Source organism: Tupaia chinensis, unplaced genomic scaffold (assembly GCF_000334495.1).
Source record: "Tupaia chinensis unplaced genomic scaffold, TupChi_1.0 Scaffold000085_1, whole genome shotgun sequence".
Lineage (NCBI taxonomy): Eukaryota > Metazoa > Chordata > Mammalia > Scandentia > Tupaiidae > Tupaia > Tupaia belangeri.
This window is the reverse complement of record NW_006159547.1, coordinates 2,914,875-2,933,452: the sequence shown is the minus strand read 5'-3', so window position 1 is coordinate 2,933,452 and position 18,578 is coordinate 2,914,875.

Genomic DNA, 18,578 nt, shown 5'->3' with positions numbered 1-18,578 from the left:
GTCCCTCCCAAAATTCTTTTGATGAACTTTCAACTTCTCTCTGCCAAAGTGGTGTTCAACCTTGACTCCTCCTCTTCCCTGATTATGATAATTCCCTTTTATCAAAACATTTATTGGGTCCTGTTAATTCTATAACCTTAGCATTTCCATTGGAATATCTCCATCGCTATTGCATCTCTCAATTCTGGCTACTGTCATCTCTTGGCTTGGTGTATGGCAACAGCCTCTAACTGATTCCTTGGTTTCTTGGCCTGTACTATCAACCTCTCATCTATACTCATACTTTACAATTCCAACAGACCAATTACTCTTCATAAAATGAAAATCTAATCATACCCATTTGCTACTCTGCTGCTTAAATTCCTCAACCGTTTTCTCACATTCTTAGAATAAATTTCAAACTCCAAATATTGGGACATGAGTACTTCCTAGAGGAGCCCTTCCCACTCAGCTGCTGAAAAACAGCTCCCTTTACATTGCATGAATAGAGTGTATATAAAAATTAGTACACTTTATTTTAATTACTAAAATACAATTTTGCTATTCTGAGATAAGAAAGAGCATCTTAAATATATGAGAGTTATTTTAACATTTGGTATCAGCATAAATAAATAAATGCTGTGAAGTCAAAGTTTTTTAAATCTAAGGCAAGCTTTCCTAATGATTTTAGTTGTAGGTTTGAGTTACTCAAACATTTAAATGTTCCTTGAACTTCATCACTACGCATGCTCCTTTTCCTGACTTCAGTCCAAAAATAAACATCTATTATGAGTCTAATAGTACTCAGTTCTATTGATAGTATGAAAAGAATCTCATTACATAACTTTGGGTTTTGCTGGGTGAAAACTGACATATAATATAATTTAAATGACAAGATAAGCATGGAAAGCGTTAAGGAAAATAGTAAGATTTTATGTGTGTGTGTGTGTGTGTGTGTATACATACTTAGTATATATAATTAGCATTATTAATTATATTACCACTAGATGGTTATTACTTTTAAAATAATTTATTTATTAATCCATACTTCTGGGCACACATTCATTCATTTTTTTGCTAAAAATTTCTTCTCTAATTATTTCATAATTATTCCTTAGGAAACTACTATGTGCCAGGTTCTATTCAAGGAAGCAGTGATACAGGGCTGGTAAGTTGTAGGTGAGATATGGACCTGATGGAATTGGTTTCCTGGACAGAGACAAACAGGAAACACAGAAACAAAGTAAAGAATAATATAGCTTCAGGAATTGATAACTACTATAAAATATGGCAATGACATTGAATGATGGGGGAGAAAGGCCAACTTTAGTTTGGGTGATTCTGGAAAGTCCTTTCTGAGGAGAGAAAGGATATTGATGAAGCTTTAACAATAAGAAGGAGCCATAGAAGTTAAGGGAGCCAGATTCCACTCTATCAAATCCAGTGCAAATCCCAGCCCTGGTAGTTTGAAACCAGATGGGTATGTGTGTGTATGTGTCTATGTGTGTGTGTACGTGATCAAGCCCCATTAAAGGGTGCTTTCTCCCTTTCTCTCTCTCTGTCTCACTGTCTCACTATCTCTCTATCATGAGCACATATGTCCTCTGGTTGTTTAATAAAACTTTTTTTTAAAAAAGGAGCCAGTAGAAACTCTAGAGGAAAAGTGGTCTAGATAGCACTAATAAATGTATATATTATAGAAAAAGAAAAAAAAAAGTGTGGCTGGACTGGCAGGCAGTGTGATGGTTAAGGTGCTGGACTCCCACACGGTTGACCATGATTTGAGTCTCAGACCTGGCAGCTTGCTTTCTTACTCCTTCTCTCTGATCAAACTGAATAATAATAAATAAAATTAAATAATTCTTAAAAAAACCAGTTTGGCATATTATAATATAATGACTCTATGCCTAAGAAAGAGATAGTGATGATTTGAACTAGAGTTTCAACACTGAAGATGTTAAGCTGTTGAATTTGGTATATATTTTGAAGCCTCAAACATCAAGACTTGGTATAGCATACAGAGGTATGAGGGAAAGAAAGGATCCTAGGGGTTTTTGTTTGTTTGTTTGTTTGTTTTTTACTTAAATAACAGGGTGGATACTATTTACTGAAATGGAGACCATTGGGAGGAGTTTTCTTTGGAATCTGCTGTTTACTCTGTTTGGAATTTGGTAAGTGTATGATACATCCAAGAGAAGACATCAGGTAGAAAGTAGGATATTTGAGTACAGAATAAAGAAGGTCCAAGAGGAGAGCTTTCATTAAACATTTCTTTGCTGTAGGCCATTTTATTCTACAATATATCAACTCAATGTTCATGAGAACTGTGGCCATCTGCATCGACATGGCATTATAGCCATAAGGCCTAAGATGTAAGATCACCTGTGTCAACATGACTTAGTTATTTGTTCCAAGAAAATTTGCCTGGAGAAGATAAGACTATAAGCCAATAAATAACTTGACCATTTGCTTCAGGAAATCCTTGCAAATCAGATGATCCAAGACAACACTCTATTTTCCTGGATCAAGCTCCCTTGTAAAACTATAATTTGTTTACCAAGACTTCAAGATTCTTACCTCACCATGCCCATCAACCCTAAACCATTATTTCTCAAAATTGCCCAATCTCAATTTCTCCCCTTCCTTGAAATACTTGCCGTAATCCTCTTGAACTCAGACTCCTCAAGTATTTTCTAATTATTTGACTCCTCCCTCTTGAATCTGCCTAGGTGCTTTTCTCCTGTCTGCAGTGAATTTTAGTAAACTTCAGTTTTACTTGTTAGGTTTGTCTGATTGTATCCTGAGGAGTTAAACATTCTTTACTATTATTTTTCCTTTCCTACCTTTACAATAGGTGTTGGTCCTGCAAAAAAATATATTGACCTATCCACTCCAAAACTCACAATTAGCAGAATGAGATTTCTGAAGTCAGGAGGACCCTTAGACATCTATTCTAATCAGTTTATTTGACAAATGGGAAAACTGAAGCTGGAGCAATTGTGATTCGTTGAGTGTCACGGTTAGTAGCTACCAGATTGTAAGATTTATAACTCCCGATCCAGCAGCCTTTCTGGGACAATACACAAGCTCATTTTAAGCAAAATGAGTACATTATTTGTATTTTATTATCTATAAATTTCCTAGCAAGGGAGTGATCAATTAGGCTCTTTTTGTTTGTGATTATGATATTTTCTTACTACTTTCCAGGCTAACTTAAGTTATGTTAACATAAGTTAACTTATGTTAACTAAGCATATGTGCTCATAGACTTCAGTAAATTGTAATTTACGTTTACCAAACATTCAGATATTGAAAGATTATCACTCAGCAGAAAAATACAGAAACGTAAGCTCCCAAACTACAATTCCGGATATAGCTGCTGTTTTCTCCTAATCTATAGATAAAAAGAACAAAAACAGAGAAAGAAAAATCCCTACCAACTCACCAAGTCTTATATTTCTTCGTGAAGGGCAAGATTTGCCATGTAAAATAACCAAAAGTTAGAATCTCCTTGAAAATTCAAGACAGAGACTCTTTGAGGATGTCAAGATAACACAAATTTGTTATGGGTATAACTTTCCATCTTAACTCATATCTGGTAAGTGATGTAGAAGAATCTCCAATACTCTCTGTTAGAGTAACTCTCTGTTACACAGGGAACAATACAGTGGATACCCTACAGCATGTTCTGCTCCTCCTTCCTTTATTTCAGCAATTGTCTCTGTTGACTTCATCCACACTATGACACTAGGAGCTGTGCCATAAATACTCCATGACTCAAGGCCCTGGGCATAGCCAATTGAATCAGGGGTGGGCATCTGGCCTATGTTGACAAATGGGCCATGGAGTGGGGACCAAGAGAGTTAAGTTAGTTTCTCATGTCTAGATATAAATGCATAAATTTCAGGACTTGCTATTAGTGGTATTCTGCCACTTGGAACAAGGAGCAAAGCCCACATTGTGGCTTCAATGTTCCACAGTGCCTCTGAGTCAGAGGATTAAGAGTGGGTGAAGCTATTCCAAACAATTCTTCCCTATCTACTTTAATTACCAAATTAATACTAGACACTTAAATAGAATAGAAAAGGAGGGGGAAAGAGAGAGAAAGAGAAAAGGGAAAGATAAACCTGCCCTATCACCTATCCCCTGAAAACAAGGCGCTGAAGTATCTTTGTCAACTCTTTGCTAGGATGAAGATGCTGGCCAAAGATGTAATATTAGTCTCCTCTTCTTTAATCCCCACCTCTGTAGTTGGGTCTTTTTTTTTTTTAAGGACATCATTACAAAAGAAAGAATATAACACACCAACACTCAGCATCCTATGCTTGCCCAAACGATCAGGACCTTATCCTAATACACTATCCTCACCATATTTTTCTAATCAAAAATTAGGAGTCTACTCTTCATCATCTGACACCATTCTGATCCCACAACCACGAGAAGAAAAAATATTTATTTCTAAGATGCACTTAGTAGAAACTACTTAGTGTCACTTTGGGAACAGTCTCTGGTAATGCTAAGAGTCAAAGCATTCTGTAGTTAAAACTAGTATAAGACTTCATTTTGATTGTTTTTTCAAAAATAGGAGCCAGCAGGTGGCATAATGGTTAAGGAGCTGGACTCCCACATGGCCAACGGTGGTTAGAATCCTAGACCCACTGACTTAAAACTCATGCCAGGTGCGCGTGTGTGTGTGTGTGTGTGTGTGTGTGTGTGTGTGTGTGTGTGCTTAAAATCCCAAGAGAATGGAAGTGAAGAGATTGTGGTATAGCCATTCCCCCTGGGGAGGGTGATTTCTTATTTTCTCTCTGTCTCTGTCTCTGTGAGTCCACACACCCTATAGCAAAACAGAACAAAACAAAACAAAAAACTCTCTCTTGAAAAAAAGAGAGAGACCTACAGTTAATAAGCAAATTTAATACTTATTCTTTTTTCTCCTTCCCTAAAAAAATGATAAAACTTTAAGCAATTTTCCATATGATGAATTAGTAGATCTCCTCACAATGACTGTCAAGCCATTATCATAGTATTAATGTTTTATATAATTATAATATAGTAAGTGATTTAATGAAAGTATACACAAATTGCTATAAGAGCATACAGGGGCTCTCAGACTGAATTAGGCCTGGATTTAGGCTTCCTGGAAGATAAGAGCTGCAAGATAAGTCTGCAAGAATGAGGAGGGAGTAGCCAGGAGGCAATTACAAGTATAAATTCATTATAAATAGAGCTCATGGCAAGCTCGAGCATGGCAATGAGCAACATGGAGGGTGTCTTAGAGGAAAAGGTGCAAGACAGGGAATTGCAAGAGATGAGGGTAGAAAGGAAGAGATTAAGGTCAACCCATGAAGAACTTCATGTACTATCATAAAGACTTAGATGTTTATCCTAAAAGGATCACTGAGAGACTCAGATTATGCCTTAGATCAGGTTTCCTCAGAAGTAGAACATTGCATGCAGGAAGGGTAGTGCTCTTGGGAGTATATCTATAAGGAAGGCAGGTTTGGGCCGATGGAGAAGCTGACCTGACATGCAGTTTCCCTTGAAAGCTCAGCTTATCCTAAAAAGAGTCATGGAGCTAAGATGACCATTCAGAGTTGTCCTAAACTGAGGCCATGGGACAAGAACTTTCATAGTTATTCTCACTGACCTCTACCTGAGATGGGGCTGGAGCTTGGACAGAGTTATTTGCAAGCCTGTGGATAAGACTTATTCAAATAACAATATTATGGAGAAGTTACAAGGCCAAGCCAAGACACTCACTCTATCAACATCCATCTGCAATTCTTATAAATTTGGAACTGGAGGTTCAGAATAATGGAGGGTACTGATATAGAAAAGTAATGGGTTTGGAAAAAAAGGTGAGGCTATTGTCATATTATGGCCTCAGTCTTAAAAATGAAGTAGTAGTATCATTGTTATTAGAAGGCAGAGAATCTGGATAAAATAGCAACTGAACTCTAGTTTTTATTCTGAATTTCCTAGTAGCAAAGGCAAAGATGAAAAAGTGACAATTATGTCATTTTGATTGGCACATGATAAAGAAGAGTTCAAATTTTTCTGGAATTTGACCGTTAGGAGAAGGTTTGTGAGCTAGATGCACAAAGAGGGGAAGGTATAAAATGCTTTGCTCAAAATGGGAGGTAAAACTGACTAAGGATGAAAAAAGAATTTTTAAACTATATTGTGGGGAACGTATGGTTTAGAGATAAGTGTGCATTTGGAATGAATGTGCCCTATAAATCAACTCTTCCAAGATGCCTTCCCTAGTTATTAGTCTGGGCTAAGGTATCATCTCTACACTTGCAGCTCTTTGTGGCAACTGGCATATTGTTTTACAGTTTCTTTTCTGTTTCCTCCAGAGCTCCAGGAAGGCCACATCTATATCTTTGGGGTTTTTTTGGGTTTTTTTTGGTGGAGAGGTTTTTGCTGTAGGGCACGTGCGCTCGCCAGACAGACAGAGAGAGACAGAGAGACAGAAAGCGATAAATCACCCCCCCCCCAGGGGGGATGGCCACGCTGCAATCCCTTCTCCTCATTCTCCTCTCGGGATCTTGGGCATGCACGCACACGCGCCTGGTGTGAGTTTAAGTCGCCGGGTCCGGGACTCAAACCGCAGTCGACTACATGGGAGTTCAGCGACATAGCCATTACGCTAACTGCTGGTCCCAGGCCACATCTATATCTTCATATTTCCAGTGCCAGTACACTTAACTAGCACTGGTGGAGCTCAGGGAAACAGAGTGTGGGGAAGGGGTATGCAGAGAGATGAGCACAGGCTACTCAATTGGGCATGCAGGGTCAGGAGTGTTTTTTCTTGGGCACTGAACCTAGAAGGGCTGACACTCACTCCACAGGCACTTTTGATGTTTTTAACCTTTCCTTGAACTTGATATCAACAATCAGTTACCTCCTCACCTCACAGAAACATGCATTGGGAAGCACTTGTAGAGAGCACAGGCCTTACACATAACTGCATGTGGGGGTGCTCCAACATTTATGGGAGGGCATTTCATAGGAGAAAATGTTCACTTTGATATTTACAGTTAAGGGTAGAACTGAATGCCTTATACTTTTTAAAAATTGTTTTATGTTTTTCCTAATTATCCAAATAACACATTTTTATTATAGAAAATTTATAAAATATAGAAAATTACAGAAGGAAAAATAAAATACCTACTACCCAGTTATAAGCACTATTAACATTTCTCTTTATTCCTTGACATTCCTTTCTCTCTACATTATATGTGCAATTTTTTTTCTTCACAACATCAGGATTATGGTATATATGTTAGATATTACTTTATATTATCATGTTATACATATTATCATATGTCATTCTGTTTTTGGACTTACAATTACAGGCCAGAATGTTTCAGTGTCATTAAATATTTTCTTCTGAAATGATTTTTTTAATGATAGATAGTACAAGCACATACATGCATGTGGCAATAAAGGAGAGACAAGTACCCTTTACAGGGTCTTACCAGTGAGATCTCCCCTTCCCAGCATTCAGCTACTCAGAGCCCACACATGTGCCCAGATGTTTTCAAGCCAACACAGGTTTTCAAACCCACAGTCAGCCATATGGCTTCCATCCTTGCAGGGCACTTGCCCTACTGCCATACCAAAGTGGTTAGACACAAGATGATTTTTAATGGATTTATATTTTTCTTATTTAATCAGTCTTCTGTTGTGGAGTATTCAAGATGTTTATAATTTTTCTCTAACTTAAAGTGATGCTTTGATGAATATCTCTGTTCAAGAATACTTGACCACACTTTGATCATTTTCTTACTATAAATTCCTGTAACTAGAATTACGGGGATCAAGGGTATGCATTTTTACAGCACTCTCTTAAATCAAGTATGTCTTAGGAAGATTGCTTCAATTTATGCTTCCACAAGAATATTTAAGAGTATCCATTCCCCTGTACCCTAATAAGTATTGAGTATTAACAATTAAAAATTATTTATGGGAGTTACTGATGTCATAGAAATCAGAATAGAAAAGCTCCTAATACATACATGTATTTTGTCTAGTTTGCCTACATTATGGGAAAAAACAGTGAAGAATATTAATCTAAATGTAAATGATCTATACTAGTTCACTGGTACATGACTAAATTTAAATTCAGACCACAAACTCCAACTTTTAGTTATGAAAATCTTATCTTGTAGAAAATTCAGATACAGAATAAAACAGGATGTTACTTTAAATCACATTTTAAAGAAAATATCTTGCAACAGGCACTTAAACAAAACTTGCAAAAACTAAGTGCTATCTCCTCTAAGAAGCATGCATGTTTAGAAACTAGTTATGTGCGTGAATTCAACATGAAATCAGAGATTGTTTAACATTATTATGCTTTAAGGTAGGGGGGAAATTGTTGCTTTTCTTTTGTAATTTTATTGTATTTATTACTTGTGCTATATTCTTTATGTACATTTATTCCTAATCTTCACAAAACTCTGTAAGGAAGTTTTTTTGGTTTTGGTTTTGTTGTTGTTGTTTCAGTTTTGCAATTAAGGAAACTGGCTGAGAGACATAGAAACTTGGCAAAAAACACCTCAATAAGAAGTAGGCCAATATTTGTGCCAAGACTTGACTGACTCCAGAGCCTGGCTCATTTTACTGTGCTATAAGGACTCCCAGTGAGCTCACTCAGGATTTATGTCCCAGAGAAGAATATGATGAAACCCTGGACCCCATGCTGGTGACAAAAGCGGCTGATGATGCTGACCCACCAATCTCCCTCTCTAGTGGCCTTAAGTGGAAATCTTAATAAAATAACATTTTCTGTTTCTTTTTTCTTAAATTAATATGCTTAAATATGTATAGTTAACATTAAACTGCTTTTGCTTGTTAAACTGTAAAGAAAGAGCAGAAAAGAGAAAGAAGGACTAGAAAAATCCATAACTCGGAGAATATCCAGGACTGAGTAGGGGGAGAGGGTAGTTTTTAAGGCATTGCAGTACATTTGGAGAGTGGGAAGCAGAGGGATGGGTAGTTTTAGAATCGGGCTGAGCAGGGGAGATAGCTGAACAGTCTCACAGGCTGGGGGCACTGAGCCATCTTTTTCCGTTCTGCCACCTGTCTCCACCACAGGCATGTGCCTGCCTCACAGGCAGGTGGTCGTGTTTATGGGTCAGGACAGCCCTCTCTTAAGATAGGCAAATGCTTGTAATGAGACATTTTCACTCTTCTTCTTCTTCTTTAGCCTTTATGCTGCACACATTGTCCACCCTCCAACGGTACTATCAGCTCTTCTAAAGAAGAAACACTTGATTGGAGGTTGCTGTGCTGGGGGAGTGGTACAGTCTTTCATAAGCCAGTGCTCACACATCAGATTGCCTGTGTTCAAACCTCGGCTCTGCCTCTTACTGTGTGAGCTTGGGTGAGTCACTTAATTGTTCTTTGCCTCAGCTCTCTCCATTTGTAAAATAGAAATTCATTTGAAAAATATTTATGGAGCACTTATCGTGTGCCAGAATGGTTTGGCCTCTGAGGATAAAGTAATTAATAAAAAAGAGAGCTTATGTTCCAATGAGACAGACAGACTTTAGCCAAACATACTTTAATGATAGATATTAACTATAATGAAGAAAAATAAAGGAAGATGCTATGGTTAGATAATACCTAGTCCCCAAAGGTTCATATTTTGGAATCTGATCCATAGAATAAAGGCAACAGGTGGTGGAGAGAGAGACCTTCAAGAGCTGAGTTCTAGTGGGCTGGATTTAGTATTTGGATTTTGGAAGTATGATCCTCATGAATGGATTAATGCTGTCCCATGACACGAAGTGAGTTCTAGGTCTTGCGAGAAGGAGTTGGTTGTTACAAAGAAAGATGGTGGCCCCAGGTCTCTCTTTGCATGTGTCTACTGTCCTCGCTGTTTCTGTCAGCCAGGGACCAGCTTCATGCTGTTCCCATGTCTTCGGAATTCTCATTGTCAGAATTGCGAGCCAAATAAACTTCTATTCCTTGTGAATCACCCAGTGTCAGGTATTTCTGTTTAGCAACACAATAATGAACTAATACTGAGGTAGAGGGACAAAAATGACAGGGAGTGATATTCTAGATAGGGGGTCAGAGAATCCCTCTCTAAAGAAGTGGTATTTCAGTAAAGACATGAAAAAAGTGAATGAGTCATACCGCAGATCTAGAGAAGAATAGTGATTACAAAAGCCCTAAGAAGGGACAAGCTTAGTGTGTTCAAAGAAGAGCAAACATGTGGAATTTAGGGTGGCTTAGACAGGATCAATGAGAGAGATAGGTAAGAGAATAGCTAAGAATCCAGGTTATACAGGCTCAGATGACTTTGGTAAGGACTTTAGATTGAATTTGAGTGTAATTAGAAGTGATTTCATTGGGACCAGCAGTTAGCGTAATGGCTTTGTCACTGGACTCCCAAGTTCGAGTCCTGGACCCGGTGGCTTAAATCATGCTGGGCACGTGTGCATGCGTGCCCATGATTCCAAGAGGGGAATGGAGGAGAAGGGATTGCAGCGTGGTCATCCCCCTTGGGGGATGATTTCTTGCTTTCTGTCTCTCTCTCTCTCTCTGTCTTTCTGGCGAGCTTATGAGCCCTATAGCAAAAGCCTCTCAAAACCAACCAACCAAACAAACAAAAACCAGTGATTTCATTAAGGGGCCAGCAGGTGGCATGGTAGGTTAAGGTGCTGAACTCCCACATGGCTGACCATGGTTAAAGTCCCAGACCTGGAGGCTTGCTTTCTCACTTTCCCTCTATCTTTCTGTTTCTCTCTGGTATGTGCACCTGTCCTGTAGCAAATTTAAAAAACAATAATAAATAAAATTGAATAATTCTTTTTTTTTAAAAATAAACTGAAGTGATTCAGTTAAACCTCAGTCATGAGAGCCAGAAAATATTCTCAAAACTTAATTAGAAAGATTTGATCCAGAGGCTTTGAGTGCTTATACGATAGAATCAGTGAAGAGGTTGCAAGAGCAAACTCTAAGTTGGACCTATAGGAATGAGACTCAAAATGCCACTACCAAATCAGGTGGCCAGAAAAGCTGCTGCCTCTGCCATAATCAGGATGATAGGCAATGAAGAGGTTGTGACTGAATTGGTGACTAGAGAACCTATGCCTGACCTTGTGGGTAAGGAAGCTAGATTCTATTTAGCTGACCACACATTTCAATTCCTGGGCTTAATGACCTGGAAAATATGGTAGGCATGTGTATATGACCCAAATGCTTACAGGATGGAGAAATAGAGAAGGTATTTCAGCATGATCATGTCCCATGAGGGAGTGATTTTTCTCTCCCTCTCTGTGTCTCTCTCTGGCCAGTACATGTACATTCGAGCAAAAAGTTTTTAAAGAATGATTTATTTTATTTATTCATTCATTTATTTTAATTTGACCAGACACACACACACACACACACAGAGAGAGAGAGAGAGAAAGTGGGAAAGCAAGAAAGCAAGCCACCAGGTCCAGGACTTGATCCGTGGTCAGCCATGTGGGAGTGTCTAGTGCCTTAACCACCATGCCACCTGCTGGGTCCCAACTCTAGCAAAATTTTTAAAAAGAATCTATGCCATGGCTATGACCCCAGGAACAGGGAGCCCTCATCACTGCCATGACAACTGTCTTTAACACCCACACCTATCTATTTCTTCATGGCCACGGCTACCTGAAGTAATAGTCAAAACAGCCAGAACACAGCCTCAACCCTATGTTTGCCTTCTTGGTCTCTTTCATGTGTATCTAATTGGTGAGCCACCCCAAACCATAGCTGCAAAAGAGCCTAAGAAATGTAATTTTTAATTTTCCAGTCCCTAGAGAGTGAGAAAGTATATTAGAGGATAAGAATGGATGGGGGATACCAATCCACCACACCTCCCATCCCCCATACCTGGAAAGCTACAGGGAGGGTAAAAAGGAAGTGAATAATGGGAATGTATTTGTTCTACATTTTACCACAATAATTCTCATTGTGGTGTAAAGAATACTCTCTAGTAGGCCAATAACAGAAGCAGGGACAATTAAAGGGCAAAGGCAGTAAGCTCAGGCAAGAGATATGGAGCCTGAGACTAAAGTGGTAACCCCAAGAAAGAAGTAATGAAATTACACAGTTTGTAAGTAGAGCCTATAGAATTTGCTGGTAGATTGGATATAAGGTGTACCAAAAGTAAGGAATGTAGGATAGCTCCAGGATTTTGGCTTGAAACACCTGGATCAATAAAGTGACAGGCACAATAGTGGGAAAATTGTGGACTGAGGGAGAAAATACTTCCACTTATCTCAATCAATAAAGGATGTATCAAAGTTCTTAGAACATGCAGTATTAAGCTAGTACTAGCTATTTTTAAAATTTAAGTAACATTTTTGTCTAATTCTTCAGCATTGAAGTCATCAAGATCAAAACTGCTTATTTTTGAATGGTAGTTGCGTCTTCTAGGTAGAAAATGATAAGATGCCCAAAATTTGAAATTTTGAACCATACGATTACAAAAGAGATAGCTATGGTGAAGTTTCTAAATCACTCGTTATTTCTTTCTGGAATTGTAGATCTAAGCTCCAATGAAACTTGGTACTTAGGCTAAATCAAGATTATTCATTTTGCATAGAATGGAGGATGGCCTTGATAGTTTAGGTAATGTCTCCTTTCCTACGAACCACCAGGGGAGGATGGACTCCCCTAAGCACAATTTATGGCACTAGCTACGTGAAGTTCCAAGAGAGAAAATTCATAAAAATTTAATATGGAATCCAAAAAGAACAGAATCAAAAAAAAAAAAAGGAACAAAGGAGAACCCAAAGAGAGAAAAATAAGTGCAAAGACATTTTTTTCAATAGGCTCTTACTAATACCTACTCTAATTTTTAAATACTCTATGGGGACATTGTGTTGAGAGATTTTCATATATCTCCTCTTATCATCTTTACAACATACTCTAAATTAGAGTTATTATCCTCATTTCATGGATGAGAATACTGAGGCATAAAGAAACTAAACTATGTGCCTCAAGGCCATGCAGTTATTTACCTCAGAACTGAGAGTCAACTCAGACTGATTTATTCAAGACTTGATGGTATTAAATATCATTCTACCCAATTATACTGTTATCCAAGATATACATTGTAATTGCAGATGAGTTGTGTAAAAGATTCGGTTCAAGGAATGGTACAGCAGTGATTTTTGTAGGGAAGACTTGAGGTTAACTTAGTTCGAAGTATGCCACTGCCACTAAGAAATGATAATAGATCCCTGTTAAATTGGTCAGGGTAATGCTAGTTGCTATAACTAACAAACCTCCTAAACACACAATAGCTCAGATGAAATAGAAATTTATTTCTCACATACAGAAGTCCCAAATGAGTGCTACTGAAGGCAGGTATCTCTCTTCTAAGATAGACCTAGTCCATTCTGTGACTCTTTCATCTCTAACACATCAGTTCTAAGGCTGCCATATTCATCAACATCAAACTAGAGGAAGGGGGAAAGCCCAGGAGCATTTTATAAACCAGTCCTGTAGGTCAGGATTTTCCAATGTCCAGGCTGTCTCTGCTGGTCTATGGCCCATTGGGCCTCCCCAACCCCCCATGGGTGGGCAGCAAGCAAGGACATGAGGTTTTGTCCATATTTGCAGCTGCTCACCATTCCTCTCATTGCCTGGTCTCCTTCTCCTGTCAGATCAGCAGTGGTACTGGATTCTCACAGGAGTGTGTAATCTATTTTAGTGTGACTGTTTCATTGCATATTACAACATAGTTGTGCTGGAAATGGAGTGCACATGGATGTGGTGCATTTGAGTCGTCCTGGAACAAACCCCCTAAACCCTGTCTGTGGAGGGATTGGCTTTCATGAGGCTAGTCCCGATGCAGGGAAGGTTGGGGACCACTGTTCATCACTTCAACTCACACTCTATTGACTAGAACGTAGTCACCCAGTCATATCTACTTGCAAGTGAGACTGGGAGATGTTGTTTAGTTAAATGCCTAGCTAGCCAGTTTCTGCCACACTGCTCTCATCCGTGACATGATTTCTCCCATTTTATTCTCAAAAAGAAACTGGAAGTTTGGTTTGGACATTATATTGCACTTATTCCCATGACAAAATTATAATTAGGTCAAACAGAATTGCCTGATTCTTTTTCCTCTCATGGTTTGTTCATGAAAAAGAAGTTGTATGTTCATTTTCTTGAAGATTTTAAAGTAAAAAGCTCCTTTCTGACCATGCTATCCATAACTTTTTTTTCTACTTCTTTTTACTACTTTAATAGAATATTACATCTTGCAAAAAGTTGAAAAGCTTTCATGTTTACAAAGCCTCATTTAAACCTTAATTGATAAAACATTTACAATCTTGTTATGCTTGTCTAATTTATTGATGCCTACAAGTTTATGCCCTAATGTGGGCAAATATATAACAATGCCATTTCAACTACGGTGATTTATATCAGTGAAAAAGATTAGGTGTTAACAAAGTAGTCCTGATGATATCCTTAAGAAAACTGGTAAGATTTTACTTCAAGTATAAAATCACTTGAGAAATATCCTTTATCTTTTCCAGGTTTTAAACATTTCCCTGTAGTAACACATATTGGAATTTTGTATTTCACCTATAATGAATATAAGAAAATTTTAAAATGAACACTCTTTACAAAAAGCCAAGATCTTCTCTTTGCTCTCCCAACTCCCAACCTAAAGCATGAAGTAGTTTTTTTCTTCTGCTCTTCCATAGCACTTCACTGATACCTCTCTTGATACATGTAGTGCATTCTTTCTGTCTCACCTTGTGGTTATTTACATCCCTTATCTCCCCTACCATACTGTTGCTACTACTTTTAGGAAGAAAAAGACCTCATGTGTCATTCTTTTTCAGCAGTGCTTTCCATGTAGTGTAAGCACACACACACACACACACACACACACAAACATATAAAACTTTCTTCTTTTAGTTATGTTTATGAAAACATCAAACTACATAAAAATATTTTATCTTAGTACTGCCAAAATATCCATTCATCCAAAACCAACTAAAACAATCATAAAAACTCATAATCCAATAATGTAACAAATAATAAACAAACCATTATAATGCCAAGGGTTGCAGTACATTAATGAATGAAATATCATCCTAGAAAAGTCAAAGATAGCTGGACAAAACAACTGGTATTTAAGGGGCTGGCAGGTGGCATGGTGGCTAAGAGTGCTGGACTCTACTGCAGTTCGAGTCCTGGACCTGGTGGCTTGCTTTTTCACTTTCTGTGTCTCTCTCTCTCTGTCCCTCTCTGGTCAAATAAAAATAGATAAATAAAGTTAAATAAAATAATTATTTAAAGAAAAAGAAACGTCAAATATAGCTGAACAAAAGAACTGGTATTTGAGATTTTAAGTTGAAGAGATGGAGAAAATTTCTAGGCATAGAGAATAACATAGAAAAGGCAGGAGATTGTGTCTTGGGCAACAAACATTTAGAAAAACCAAAAATCTCTGAGTGGCACAAGGCTCGTCATATGTTTCATATCAGTCACTAGCCAATAACCATTGTTGAGTGGCATTTTTTTCTGGGCAAAAAGAAAAGCATCTAATTTATATATTTTTGAAGTTTTTTAAAAAGTTTATTTTATTTATAACAGTGAGCATGTGCATGAGAGAAAGAGAAAGAGAGAGAGGGAGATAAGTACCTTTGACAGCATTTCACTATGCCATGATCCCCTTTCTTCAGACGTCCAGCTCTTCAGGATCCTGGGCACATATTTATGCAACAGGTGTACTTTTAAGCTAACCCAAAGATTCAAACCCACAGATGGCCTTGTAGCTTCCAACATAACAGTTCAGTTTCCTATAAACTGTACTACCAGGCTAGGGCAGTATTTATATATATATATATGGTGGGGGTAGAGGGGGAGAGAGATTTTTGCTATAGGGCACAAATCTCACTGGGGAGAAAGAGAAACAGAAAGTGAGAAATCACCTTTTGGGAGTAGGGTGGCCACACCACAATCCCTTCTCCTCCATTCTCCTCTTGGGATTTGGAGCACGCATGCACAAGTGCCTCGTGTGAGTTTCAAGCCCCCAGATCTGGGACTTGAACCATGGTCGGCCATGTGAGAGTCCAGTGATGCAACCTTTATGCCATCTGCTGGTCCTAGTATTTCTTTTTAATAAGCTAAAAATATACCAAAAGATCTTGAATCCAAAAGGGGATCTTCCATTCTACTAAATTTTCATGTATCCACATGTACATAACTGTATATTTAATGAGGTATGAGTTCTCTGGTGATGAACAGTATTTGACCAGGAGCTGAATGGCTTAGCACATTTAGAGCATCCTTACTTCTTTCCAGCATGAATCCTCTGTTGTCATGCAAACTAGAATAAAAAGTTTTCCCATGCTCAGTACATTCACATTTCACTCTTATGTGATTCTCATAATGAAGACCTGATTTTTGACTGAAAGATTTCTCCACCATAATTATGTCAATGTGGTTACTGTCCAGATGAACTCTTTAGTGCATACTTTGAACCAATAATCATTATGAAAAAAGGACGGGTGATGGTTATATTTGTCAGAGTATTCATACTGTGATTCAGTCATTTTGTTTAGCTTCTTTGATGTCCTGTTTTTGTTTTGTTTTGTTTTGGTTTTTACTGTGGTGAACTGGTCCTTAAACTGGTTAATGCAATAGGAGTCTACAAGAACCAGGTTGGTACTAAATTGAATACAAATACAGGACTATGGAGAGATTTCAGCATTCTTTTCTCTTAGTGATTGCAACACATTTCAGGGCATAGAGAATGATGGTCAAGACATCAGCTCAATGTCAGCCTCCACTTGCATCCTTCCAGGCCTAGTGCCCTTGTGCTGGACACAACTAAACATTCACCCAGTAGGGCCTTGATACTATATGGGGAGATATGCCTTCTGGCCTCATCCACAATCACTTTATGTAGTCAATCAAATTGTTACTGAACGGGTTAAAAAAGGAAGAACTTTGCATAATAAAAAGATGGGCATTGCTGGAAACATTACATTGGAAGCACTAGAGGCTTTTTTCATTTATTTTTAATTGTCAGAGAGTATACCCACTCATGAGAGAGAGAGAGGGGGAGAGGGAGGGAGAGAGGGAGAGAGAGAGAGAGAGAGAGGAAAAAAAAAATAAAAAACAGAAGAGGGAGAAAGCACCTTCCCAGTGGGGCTTGGTCATGCTGCAATACCTTCTCCTCCATCTCTACATAGCCAAATATTGTAACCATGCACATGCGTGCACCTGATGTGTTCCTCAAGCCACCAGGGGTGGGATTCAAACTGTGGTTGGTCATATGGGATTTAGCTCCTTTGACAACTAGGCTGTGAGGCCAGCCCTTTGACTGGAGGACTTTTTAAGTTAAATAAACCAACTCTTTCACTATTAGTTTACTGCACATCATTGGTGATATATACAAAATAGCATGGTTTGCAAAGCAGTATGTTTCTATGTTTTACTGTGTGGTATTTGTAATTTCTGAAATAATGTTTACAATATAATAATAAAAATATTATTTCAGGTTATTAAACCTCACTTTTGAAAGTGTGTCATCTTTTCGGACCAGCAGCTAGCATAATGGCTATATCGCTGGACTCCTACGTAGTCGACTGTGGTTCAAGTCCTGGACCCGGTGGCTTAAACTCACGCCGGGCACGTGTGCGTGCATGCCCAAGATCCGGAGAGGAGAATGGAGGAGAAGGGATTGCGGCATGGCCATCTCTCCTGGGGGGTGATTTCTCGCTTTCTGTCTCTCTGTCTCTCTGTCTGTCTGGTGAGCGCACAGGCCCTATAGCAAAAAAACCTCTCCAAAAAAAAAATGTTTGTACATGTTTAGTACAGGTGCAACCATCATAGGTCTAACTCCATAGTAACTGTCAGCAATGATGTGATATTAGGGCCGGCAAGTGGCATGGTGGTTAAAGGCGCTGGACTCCCACATGACCAACCACAGTTCAAGTCTCGGACCTGGTGGCTTGCTTTCTCACTTCCTCTCTCTCTCTTTCTGTCTCTCTCTGATCAAACTGGAAAGTAATAATGATAATAATAATAAATAAAGTTAAAATAAAATAATTCTTTAAAAAAACAGGAAGTGTGTCATCCTTTCATTATATTCTGGTACTATATCCATCATTTTATTAATAGTATTATACCTTATTATTAAATACAAAGTTTGATCAATATTGAAAATCTCTTGAATATCAAATATTTACATATATATGTGTATATATACACACACACACACACATACATGAAATTTATATGTAAACATACCTTATTTGTTATTATATAACTATTTAGATTTTGAATTTAATTAAAAAAGCTTTGTCTGATTATGAATATGAGAGAGTAACCAAATACCATCCCTTAAAATATAAAGTTGAGGGGCTACCAGGTGGCTGGTGGTTAATGGAACTGGATTCCCACATAGCCAACCACAGTTTGAGTCCCAGATCTGGCAGCATGCTTTTTTACTTTCCCTTTCTCTCTCTCTCTGGTCAAATTAGAAAAATAATAATAACAAGTGTAACTAAATTAATTAATTAACTAATTTATATATATGTATATATATATATATATAAAGTGGATAATCA